Source organism: Microtus ochrogaster, chromosome 10 (assembly GCF_000317375.1).
Source record: "Microtus ochrogaster isolate Prairie Vole_2 chromosome 10, MicOch1.0, whole genome shotgun sequence".
In the NCBI taxonomy this organism is placed as follows: Eukaryota; Metazoa; Chordata; class Mammalia; order Rodentia; family Cricetidae; genus Microtus; species Microtus ochrogaster.
In genome coordinates, this window is record NC_022016.1 from 60,088,891 (window position 1) to 60,099,479 (window position 10,589).

Genomic DNA, 10,589 nt, shown 5'->3' on the forward strand with positions numbered 1-10,589 from the left:
AGGGAATACATTTTTATGTTTTACATTTGTTCTTTTTTGTGCATTTATTATGTTTTTATTGTACTGCTTCTGTTTTTATCATATCTTACAATAAAAATATAGCTCATACTTCTTTTTTATTGTTTTTTTTTTGAGCTATATATTTTTCTCCGCTTCCCTCCTTCCTCCCCTCTCCCCTTCTACCCTCTACCGTGACCCCCCCACTCTCAATTTACTCAGGAAAACTTGTCTGTTTCTCCTTTCTATGTAGATCCATGTATGTCAGTCGTAGGGTCCTCTTTGTTGTCTAGGTTCCTGGAGCTGTGGGCTGTGGGCTGGTTTTTCTTTGCTTTATGTCTAAAAGCCACCTATGAGTGAGTACACAACACCCCTTCGTGATAAAAGTCTTGGAAAGAGCAGGGATACAAGGAATATACCTAAACATAATAAAGGCAATATACAGCAAGCCAACAGCCAACATCAAACTATATGGAGAGAAACTCAAAGAGATCCCACTGAAATCAGGAACAAGACAAGTTGCCCACTCTCTCCACATCTATTCAATATAGTTTTTGAAGTTCTAGCTAGAGCAAAAAAGACAACAAAAGGAGATATGACAGTATACATAAGTGACCCCAGAAATTCTACCAGGGAACTCCAGTAACTCATGAACACCTTCAGTAATGTAACAGGATATAAGCTAACTAAAAAAAAAAATCAGTAGCCCTCTTTTATACAGATGTGCCTCCACATGTGACACATACGCACAGTAATAAATGATATTTTTCAAAGAAGCTCCTCAAAGGGTTGGCACATTGTAGGTGATCTTATTAAATCTATGTCATGTTTTCAAGTTGCATATCCAGGAAGTTCAAAAATCTAGGCCTGGTAGCACATGTTGTAATCTAAGCCTTCAGGAGGCTGAGGCAGAAGGATCAGGTGTGGCAGGCCAGTCCGGGCTACATAGTGTAGCCTGTCTCGAAAAAGAAAAGAAAAAAGGAAGAAAGAAAAGAAAAGGAAGGAAGGGAGGGGGAACGGAAGGAAGGGAGGGAGGAAGGACAGTTAATAGTTATAACTCAAAAATAAATAAATAATAAACTTGGACACAGTCCTGGTGCACAGTAATGGATGTGGACGTCAGAAGTGCTGGGATTAAAGGTGATGCCATCATCACCTGTGTGCCAAGCATCCTACAGGCAGCGAGACCACGCTACCACCGAGTTATATCCTGGCTCCTTCTACCTTCCCATAAGCACTTCTCCTCCAGAGTACTTATGTATGTATTCTCTTCAGGTGCCCCTCACCTCACCTCTGCACCCCATACCTTTTGCTTCTTTGAGGTTGCTTGGTCTGGATGCCCAGCCCTTCAGCACCCCAAATTTATTTATTCCCCAGTGCTCAGCTCTAATGCTGTCTTGCAGAAGCCATTCCCATCTCATCTCCATCCAAGCTCAGCCTCACTGTCTTGAGGGCTTTGGCTGGCACCAGCATCTCAGTGCTTCCTGTCTGGTGCACAGGCTTTGCTTGTAGCTGGTAGAGCAAGCTCTCGGGAGTGGGGTTCAAATCCCGGGTCCTTCACACACTGAGTGACCTTGCTTGTGCCAATTCACCTGAAATTTCATTTTCCTGTTCCTAAGAGAGAGAAGGTTGTGACAGACGAGGCCTCATGGTGCTTCAGAATCAGTGGTGCTTTCACAGAGTGCGTGGCAGGGTTAATGTGAGCGAGCTCCTGGCAGACCCTGAGCAGTGTGCACACGTTGGCCCTGCTGGATGGATTTTCTTCCTAGACCCCACATGCAGACTGACACAGAGCATCTGGGGCTGTCCTGAGGGTCATTCCCCCAAATACCAAACAGGGCCCGGCAGATGCCACAGACCTGGGTTTCCCACTTGCGTTTTGGCATTTCTTCATCACCCCCCTCAGTGTGGGGCAAGACTTGGCTGGGCCCACAGCCAGCAATAAAGCGGATGCTAATCATATCATTATATGCTGAATAATTAACTGTCATTTAAATATTCATATGTTGTTGGGGGCAAGGCCTTTTATCAGTATCTGGGGACGTGTCAGCAGAGGAAAGAGATGGATGTCACCAAGGCTGACTTTGCCTGTGAAGGGCGACCTGGGGTCCAGGGAGAGCCATTGCAGTGGCCACCAGACAGTCAGCTAATATATAACTGCAATATTCTCACGTGATAAACGGCAACTTCATAAACGCTTGATGCATATGAGCAAGCCTAAAACAATATTGGAGGCATTAATTTCATTTGACTAATGCTTATCTATATTTTATTCTCTTCCATCTCTAAAGAAACCCCTCTTTCCTTCAGGGGAAGGCCGGCAGGGCCGGAGGATTGCTCACAGGCTAGAGCAGCCCAGGGAGGCATTTCTGCTAGTTCTGCCTTCGGGATGATGTGGCTTGGGACATCTGTCATGGATCGACTGTCTCTGAGTGATGGTCTACCTGAGAGTTTGCGTCTAGCCCTGTGGGATAACCCAGTCTCTCTGGTAGCATTAGGGGAGAGCAGCCTGGACATCTTAGGTCTGACCAGGAGGAACGAAGCTGTGTAGATTCTCACTTGGGGTCAGGAATGAATCAAGAGGGGAGGCCCTGAGGACAGAAGCATGGGCAGGTGGGGACTGCCCTGTGGTGGGGCGTGGGTGGGGAAGGGAGCAGAAGGAGAGAAAGGGGGTGGGGGAGGCTGAGAAGATACAAGAGAACCAAGAGGGAGAGTGCGCACCTAAAAGTCTGGCTGACTGTTCTTGGTGGGGGGTCAGTAACAAGGAAGGGTTTTAGAATGGGAGAGTCTTGGGTTGGGCTCTCACTATGCCGGTAACTAGCTGTGTGACTTTAGAAGCGCCTTTTTTCAGCCCTCAGTTTGCACGTGTAAAATGGGAAACAGCATCTAGTAGATGGGTTCATTGTCTATTCTGTGTGAATTCCAAGACGGGACCTCAGACTTGGAAGCTTTAAATAATACATTTCTCACCACATTAGTGGGCTGATGGCTTGTCTGGGTCCTTTTTTGAGGGTCTCACATAGCTCCATCAAGGGTCAGCTGGGATCATCCATCAGGAGGCCCGGATGATGGGTGGTGGTAGTGATGGTGGTGATGGCGGTGGTGGCGGCTGTGGTGACGTTGGAGGTGATGGCAGCAGTAATGACAGTGGTGGGTGTCTGCTTCAAGAATCCTCTGCAGTCAGCTGTCTTGTTTCCTTTCAGGACCTTGCTCTTGTTGACTGTCCGTCGAGGAGACCCTCAACTCTGAGTGACCCTTAGAGTGATCTGGGGGTTTTCTTCAGTGTGGCTGCTGACTGCATCAAGCAAGTGCCTGCACCTAAAACAGCTTATTCAGTGTAGAGTAACCAGGAAGCACGGAGGAATGTTGTCACCTTTCCAGGTTTATTAGAGGTAAGTGACAGGTTCTGCCCACAAATATGGGAGGGGATAGTACTAGGGCGTGTTAGAGTGACCATTATACCTACCAGTGATGGCAGTAACTGCTCACCATCTTGGCAATTGCTCGCTGTCTCCGTGTTTTGTGACCTTTCTCATCTAACCTACAGAACAATACAGGATGAGCAGTGACTACCATCACTGTACCAATGAAGAGTGTGGTGCTCAAAGAGCCCCCACCCTGACCAGGGGGAGGCAGGGTCACTGTGGACTGGGTCATGGCCATCGTGCGATCCAACACTCAGAGGTGCTGGTGAAGACAAGTCCCAAAAGACACTCAGGACATGTCCAGGTCTGGTCACTAACACTGCTAAATAACCCAGCTTGGATTTGGCTTCCTCTGGCAGCCTTGTCTGTCTGTACTCTGTACCCACAGGGAGAGCACCTTCATACCCCCTGAATACTCTCATGTCCCCCAAATGGTCACATGACTTTCATGTGGATACACGTAATTATAGCGCACTTGAGGCAAAATGAGAACCACGGAGAATAACACTGGGTGTGGTTCTCTACCTGAAACACTTGTCTGTTGGTGCCTCAGGCCTCAGCTTCAGTATCGCGGGCTCTTTATGGCTGCGGTAATATCAAGGATGGCGATGCTTGATAACCTCGGCACATACCATCTTGCGATCAGGATCAGAAGTCTGAGATAACTTTCACTGGGCTGGACTCGATCAAGGGGTGGCTCTAGTTCCTGCTGGCCCAGTGTCCCTGGCTCTGGGCCCCTTCCTGTATCTCTATAGCCAGCCAGCCATGACTGGCCACCCCTGTCTCATGGGATATCACTCCGACTTCACTCTTCTCTCGTCCAATTCCTTTTTTGCCAAGACACATGGTAACCCTGGGCCACACAGGCAGCCCAGGACAAGCGCTCTGTTCTAAAGTCAGCAGGTTAGTAACTAACTCTACTCACAGCCTTATTCCCCGTGGGTCAAGTGATGTAGCAGATTCTCAGTCTCCAGGAGCAGGACACTGGCATCTTGGGCAGTTGTGTTGCCCGTTGTATGACCAGGGGCTTGTAGGGTGGATGCTATTTCGTCTGTCCCATGCCATCTGTACTTCCTGCTTTACCACGCTTAGTCCTCTCCCGAGGATCTGGAGCGCATACTAGAGCCAAGCAAAATGTAAGTTTAGTCTCTGGATATGAGATAATGAAAAATAATAACACATGGAAAAGGAAGAAAATGGAAGGGGAGGGGAGAGGAAGGAAAGAAGGAAAAAGGGAAGGAAGGGGAGGGGAGGGAAAAAAAGGGAAGGGGAAGGAAAGGGAGGGGGAAAAAAGAAGGTAAGGGAACGAAGGCACTTGTTACATTTGCAAACTCTGTGCTGTCCCACAGACTGCCAGTTTGTTTCTGGGGTTCCTATTAGACCAAGCTCCCCCCACATCCAACATGAGCCAAAGTTGGGGCTACAGAGACATCAATCAGCACCGTAGCATTGGGCCATCAGTGTCGTGCCCCTGGGCACACTGAACAGGTTTTCTCTGGCCTAGAGTGGTCAGACCTGGAGCCTGTATCCCATGCCCCTTAGGATGCCTTGTGCAATACACAACCTCCACATGGTCTACGGCTCTGTCCCGCTGTATGAGGACAGCATGTGACACAGGGCACAAAAGTGGGCCGCGTGCTTGTTGAATGTGTAATTGAATGAAGCCCAGTGCCTTTCATGCGCTCCGCACCCTGCTCAGGGATCTGTGACCTCCTTCAGAGCGCTGGGCTCTTCATAACAGGCTCTAGCCACAGGCACAGCGGATACTGCATGCGTGTGTGCGAGCGTCAATTACCGGCTTCATTGACCTGGAACCCGGAGTGGAGCCCTGTGCAGGAAGTGACCACGGCCTGGGCTGGAAAGGCCAGGCCAAGGAGCTGAACCATGGGGCTTCTGACCTGCCCTTGCAGCTGCCCCAGCTGCTTCCTTCCCACTCTCTCTCCTCACCCCCCTGCCCCCACACATTCGAGATTCCCGGGAGGTCGAGCCTGGTGTAATTACAGGGTATCTGCTGCCTCCCTATAAATCTAATAGACTTTTTGGCCTTGTCAGATTAAAACTTACCTATCAACCCGCCGCAGTCCTCTAGATCTCCCTAAATCTGTACTTGGGAGAGAATTTATGGCCAGGAATTGCATTTTGCAAAATGATTAAAGTTGCCAAACAGCCATAAAAAGTTGCAGGAGGAGATATGGTTTTTTTGAAAGTCTGCTTAATTTATAAGGGGTGGAAGGTTTATTGTCATTTAGAGTCCACAGCAAGGCAGCGATGGAGCGTTTGGCGGCAGCTGTGCACAGCTGCTCTTGCTTTATGCCTTTTACATGTTTTTAAATTGCCCTGTTTGAGTCAGGGCTCCTGCAGCCGCGGCAGCAGCCCGGTTTGCAGAAAGGGTGGTTCCTCCTGCCCTCTGACGCTGGCCTCACTTGCCCTACTCCTGAAATGATCTAAGACTCACCTTCCAGAAGTGTTCCTGGATGATCCAGTGTCCTGAGGACCGCTACATGCCTTCCCCCGTCCTCATCGGCCAGCCCCTGTGAAACACCAGCAAGCCCTCACATACGCAGGGCTTTTAAGTTTATAGGCGGTTCCGCGTGTCGTGTCTTAGCGCTTGTCACCCTGGATTAAATGATTAAACAGGATCAAACACTCAAGGCTCTAAACGCCTGGTGTTACCTCTCGAGCTAATAAATAGAATTAGGGCTCCCATTTATTGACCGCATGCGAGACACCAGAACCTCTGCTTCACACTCCTCGCGCATTAAGTCACAGAATCTTGGCAGCCACTGTGGGAGACAGCTGTCAGTTCTACCTGGGTTTTGGGAAGCGCGAGGAACTTAAAGCCCAGGTCAGGCAGTCAACGCTCTACGCGCATGAACTATTAGTAATATCAACAGGGCCAATGGCTCACTTGTCTGTCTCACAGAATGGGTCAGAGCAGGCCCTGGGTGGATGCTGCTGAGGGTGAGCCTGCATGCCTGCTGTATACCTGCATGAACTGAGCTGTCCCGGTTGCTGTGTCTCATCCTCCCCACTTTCCCCCACCAGCCCCAGAGCTGGGATCATCTAAAGTCCGATCTAACAGTGACGCATTTGACACGTGTTTAACATGTAGTCATTCTTTCTTCATTGCCAAGACAGCTGAAGGCACTCCATCCCCGTGGTCCTCTGAGGACAGTTTTAGGAATCCCGTCCTGTAGGAGGGAGGAGGCCGAGGGTGTGTGGCACCTGTTCCAATCACAGCCGCCATGTCAGAGCCAGGATTTTGGATTCCAAGTTCCATGTTTTGTTTTGTTGTTTTGTCTCACCAGCGCCCACCTAGCCACCTGCCAGGCATTTGGGGGCGATTCAGAAGTTTTTCTGAATCTTCATCACCATCCTGTCTAGAATTTATTAAATATCCATCACTCACCAGCTGCGTAGACTCACAAGGAAACCTCATAGCATCCTTGGGAGGTGTATGTCATTTTCCCCATTTTACGGATGTGGAAACAGATCGAAGGAGGGGGACACAGTGATTGACGCGGCTGATTCCAGAAGCGAGGGTCAAGAGTGACTGGCATAGAGGCTGAGGGGCGACCCGTAAAGCCAGCTTGGCAAGAGCTGGCAGGAGGCTCAGAAGAAGCTTCTAGAAGACTATATTTCCCAACTGACCTTTGAGGACAGAGTATAGCTTTATCAGACAATTGATAGGAAATGTCCTCTGGGTAAGCCCGAGCAGAGCAGGTTGGGGTGTGAGCATTTTAACCTGATCTCGGTTGTCCTGAATTCATCCTGGCTTCACTCTTGAATTTGTCCTTCCCTTCAATGCCAAGGTGAACAAGAGAAGAGGGGCTAGAGGCTGCTGCGCCCCACCAATCCCTAAGGTTTCTATCAGCCACACCCACATTTTCTCCTCTTTTCCCCTCCTGCCAGTACCATGGCGTAGAAAGCAGTTTGGCATGGGATGATGAGTTGGAGCCACTTAGATGTAGTCCAGTGCCCCCCCCCCCCAGTGCCTCCCTGCCGTCTTCCTGCACACAAGCAGGCTTGGCAGGCAGAGCAGCCTCCTCTTCGGTTTTCCTTGCTTCTCAAGCATTCCAGACACCCAAAGGTGTCTCCTGGTTTGTCTCTGATTCTTGTATTCATTCTCCCACTCATTCATTTGTCGATTCATCCAACAAATATTTTCTGAGCCCTCGGCATCTCCAAGGCACTCTTTTGGGGTGCTGGGAACACAGCAGTGACCCCAGCTGTCCTGCCTATTGTCTTCACAGAGGTTACTCCAACTGAATGGATAGACCTGGTGGTTTTAGAGAGTGACACAGGCCTTGATGTCAGTAAAACACAAGGAATCAGGGGATACCTTGGTTTGGTTTGCAAATCTGCAGGAGGATTTGTGTGTGGTGAAGCTAATCCAAGGACTGCCTGACTGAAGAACATCCCATACCCGGTGAGCAAGAAGTGCAAAGGCCCTGGGGTGAGAGTGAACCTTATCAACTCCAGGAACAGCAGGAGGCTGGGGCCTAGAGGTGAGTAGGGATATAACAGACAGGGATCGTGGGCAAGCTTTAAATTTCCCTTTCCCTGTAAGTATAATAGCAGCTCTTAGGGGCTTGGGTCTGGGGAGGATTTTAACTTGATTTATCTGTTTCTCTGCCTTTAGTACTGAGAGCAGAGAGGCCATCGAGGGCTCTGGGGCCAGGGGATGGCTTAGTTAGCGAAATGCTCCCATGCAAGCATGAAGACCAGAGTTCAAGCTCCAGAGTTGACTCACACAAGTTGGGCGTGGTGCCATGAGCTGGAGAAACGGACAGGGAGGGGGCTTCTTGGGACTAGCTGACCAGTTAGTCTAGCCAAATAAGTGAGTTCTGAATTCGTGACACTCAAAGTTGTCCCGAGCTTCCTACACACATCTGTGCATTCAGGAGCATGTGTGTGTGCATGTGTGCGCGCATAAACACACACACACACATACACACACACACAAAGAAATGTGCCAGCCACCAGTCTGACACCACAGTCTTCTCTAGCACCTATAGTTTCTCATACATACACATCTCTTTCCAGGAATGCCTTTACCCATACTTTTTCCACAGTCCCTGCTCATTCCTGAGGTCCCAGCTCCGACTCACCCTTCTGGGGATGCCTTCACTCTCTCCCATGGCAGGATGAATTCACATTCTCACTCTCGTTACCGGTTCCAGCCATGGGCACACATAGTGTGTCTCTGGTCCTCCCTCCACTAGGCCAAGAGTCCTGCAAACACTAACATGTCACTCTGATATATCTCAGAGACCACAGGCCTTCCCTAGCCTGCTCTGGGGGTGGAGCCCGACAAGTGCTTTCTGGGTTGATGTGAGTTATTCGAGTACCTGGGTCATTGGCTGAAGCACCAAGTTAACAAGTGCCCTTTGAACAAGAGAGATTAGAAAGTATCACACTGTTCTTCCTGGTGACGTTCCAGCAAATCCACATTTTCTGGGACTCCTGACCCATGGAGGGTGTTCCTCAGTGTTTTCTAAATCAGTAGCCAGTGAGAGTCAAATTTGAATAGATATCTCTCAAGAGCCAGTCCTGTATTATCTTGAGACAAGTGTTTGTTAAAAAAAAAAAAAAAAAGATCCTAGTTGCTAGAATGCATCTTGTAAATACTTGTGTTTGAAAGTGTACAGTTGCAGGATGCTTGGTTCCTGTACATGTTTGCTTGCGACTGTAAATCTGTTTGTCACAGATGCTTCCGATGCCTGCTTGTTGTTTTCTTTTTCTTAATTAATCTATTGATGTCGAATTATGCGTCTTTTCCTATGAAGCTAGAAGTGTATTTAAAAGCTCATTTCCTTGTCTGAGACATGTGCAAATAAAAATTCAAGAAGAATGGAGCAGTGTCCTGTCTCTTTATCCCGTCTAAGGACTAGCCCGATGTCTCAGGGGTGGTGTGACCAGACACACGGCAGGTGAGTTCAAGGACGCGGCCCTGTTTGCTGAGACAGCTCTGGTCCAAGTCTTGCCTGTTGCTTCAGCAAATGCTTACCGATGGAGGAATAGTGAATTTTGCCACCCAACTCAGCTGCCCTTCTCCTCATTGTGTCAAAGCTCAGTGTGGACTGAGGCCCGCTGTTTGCCCTGCAGGAGTGTGCATCTCCTGCCTAGCCCATTCTGAGTACCAGGCTGTGACCTGTTCTTACAGTGGGCTGCCTCGTGTGCATGGCAGAGATTGGCTAGGGCTGCAAGATCTTGGTAACCCCCTGGTAAATGCTGAAAACAGTATCCCAAGATCCCCATTCTTAATCACAGCGATGGCCAGGATGGAGAAGGAGAAACAAGTAAGTAACCGAAATCTGCATTTCACACAACTGTTTGGTAAAGATGTCCAGCTCCCCGGTACTTCTTTGAGACTCGGCGTCCACACTGATATTAAGGGTATCATAGTGCATTTAGGGAAAGAACTCTAGATGGCTGAGGGACACATTAACTGCTGAGGTACAGTCAATGGAACCTCTATCTTTACTCTGACGTTAAAGTACAGATTGAGACACAGACCCTTGCTCCAACTCTGGTGAAGTCCGTATCTGCTTCACTTAGATATCTTGGAGCCCAGTGTGGTTGGGGGGAGAGGGTTGTTGAAGATCATACAGATTCTGCCAAAGCTAACCCTCAACCCAGACAGCCGATGTCTACTCTGGCTCAAACAAGGCTGTTGCTTACCCTGGTCTTGCTTCATCCCTCTAGGCTACGGCACTTGGACAAGTGACTCTGAGGTAATTGGTGCCAAATGGCCTGTTCCTCTCAAAAGGCAATGTAAAACTTCACCCCTAATGTCTTGTTCATAGTACCCATTCGTTCTACAAGTAGGTTTTCAAGAGCCCGCAGCGTGCAAGAGCCAGGAGGGGCTAGAATACAGCAGAAAAGACATACAGCCTTGGATCCTTGGAGTTTGCGCTCCGGGGAGGGGTGGGTAGAGGCTTAGGGTAAAGGTGCACAGGCAGCAGGAAGAGGTGGGGAGAGAGGGTAGGGTAGGGTGGAGGTTTGGGGTAGAGGTGCATAGGCAGCGGGGAGGGGTGGGGAGAGAGGATAGGGTAGGGTGGAGGTTTGGGGAGAGGTGTACAGGCACAGCAAACGTGAAGATGAAAGAATTCGAGCTGAATGCCTGCTGGCTCTAAGTGCTCCCTCCTGGAAGTCCCTCCTCTA

At 49.2% G+C, this 10,589-nt stretch overlaps 1 long non-coding RNA gene across 2 annotated transcripts in view; it reads left to right on the top strand.

Annotated features, from left to right (window-relative positions):
- LOC113456630 overlaps positions 1 to 9,249 on the top strand; it is an 18,794-nt gene extending 9,545 nt beyond the window's left edge. The window contains exons 3-5 of one of the 2 annotated variants that reach the window (XR_003377383.1): positions 3,201 to 3,389; positions 7,790 to 7,930; positions 8,469 to 9,249. This is a non-coding gene — a long non-coding RNA (uncharacterized LOC113456630). Of the gene's footprint in view, positions 1 to 3,200; positions 3,390 to 7,789 lie in introns of both variants that reach the window. The other variant, XR_003377382.1, reaches the window with a different exon arrangement.
- Positions 9,250 to 10,589: the final 1,340 nt, after the last annotated feature.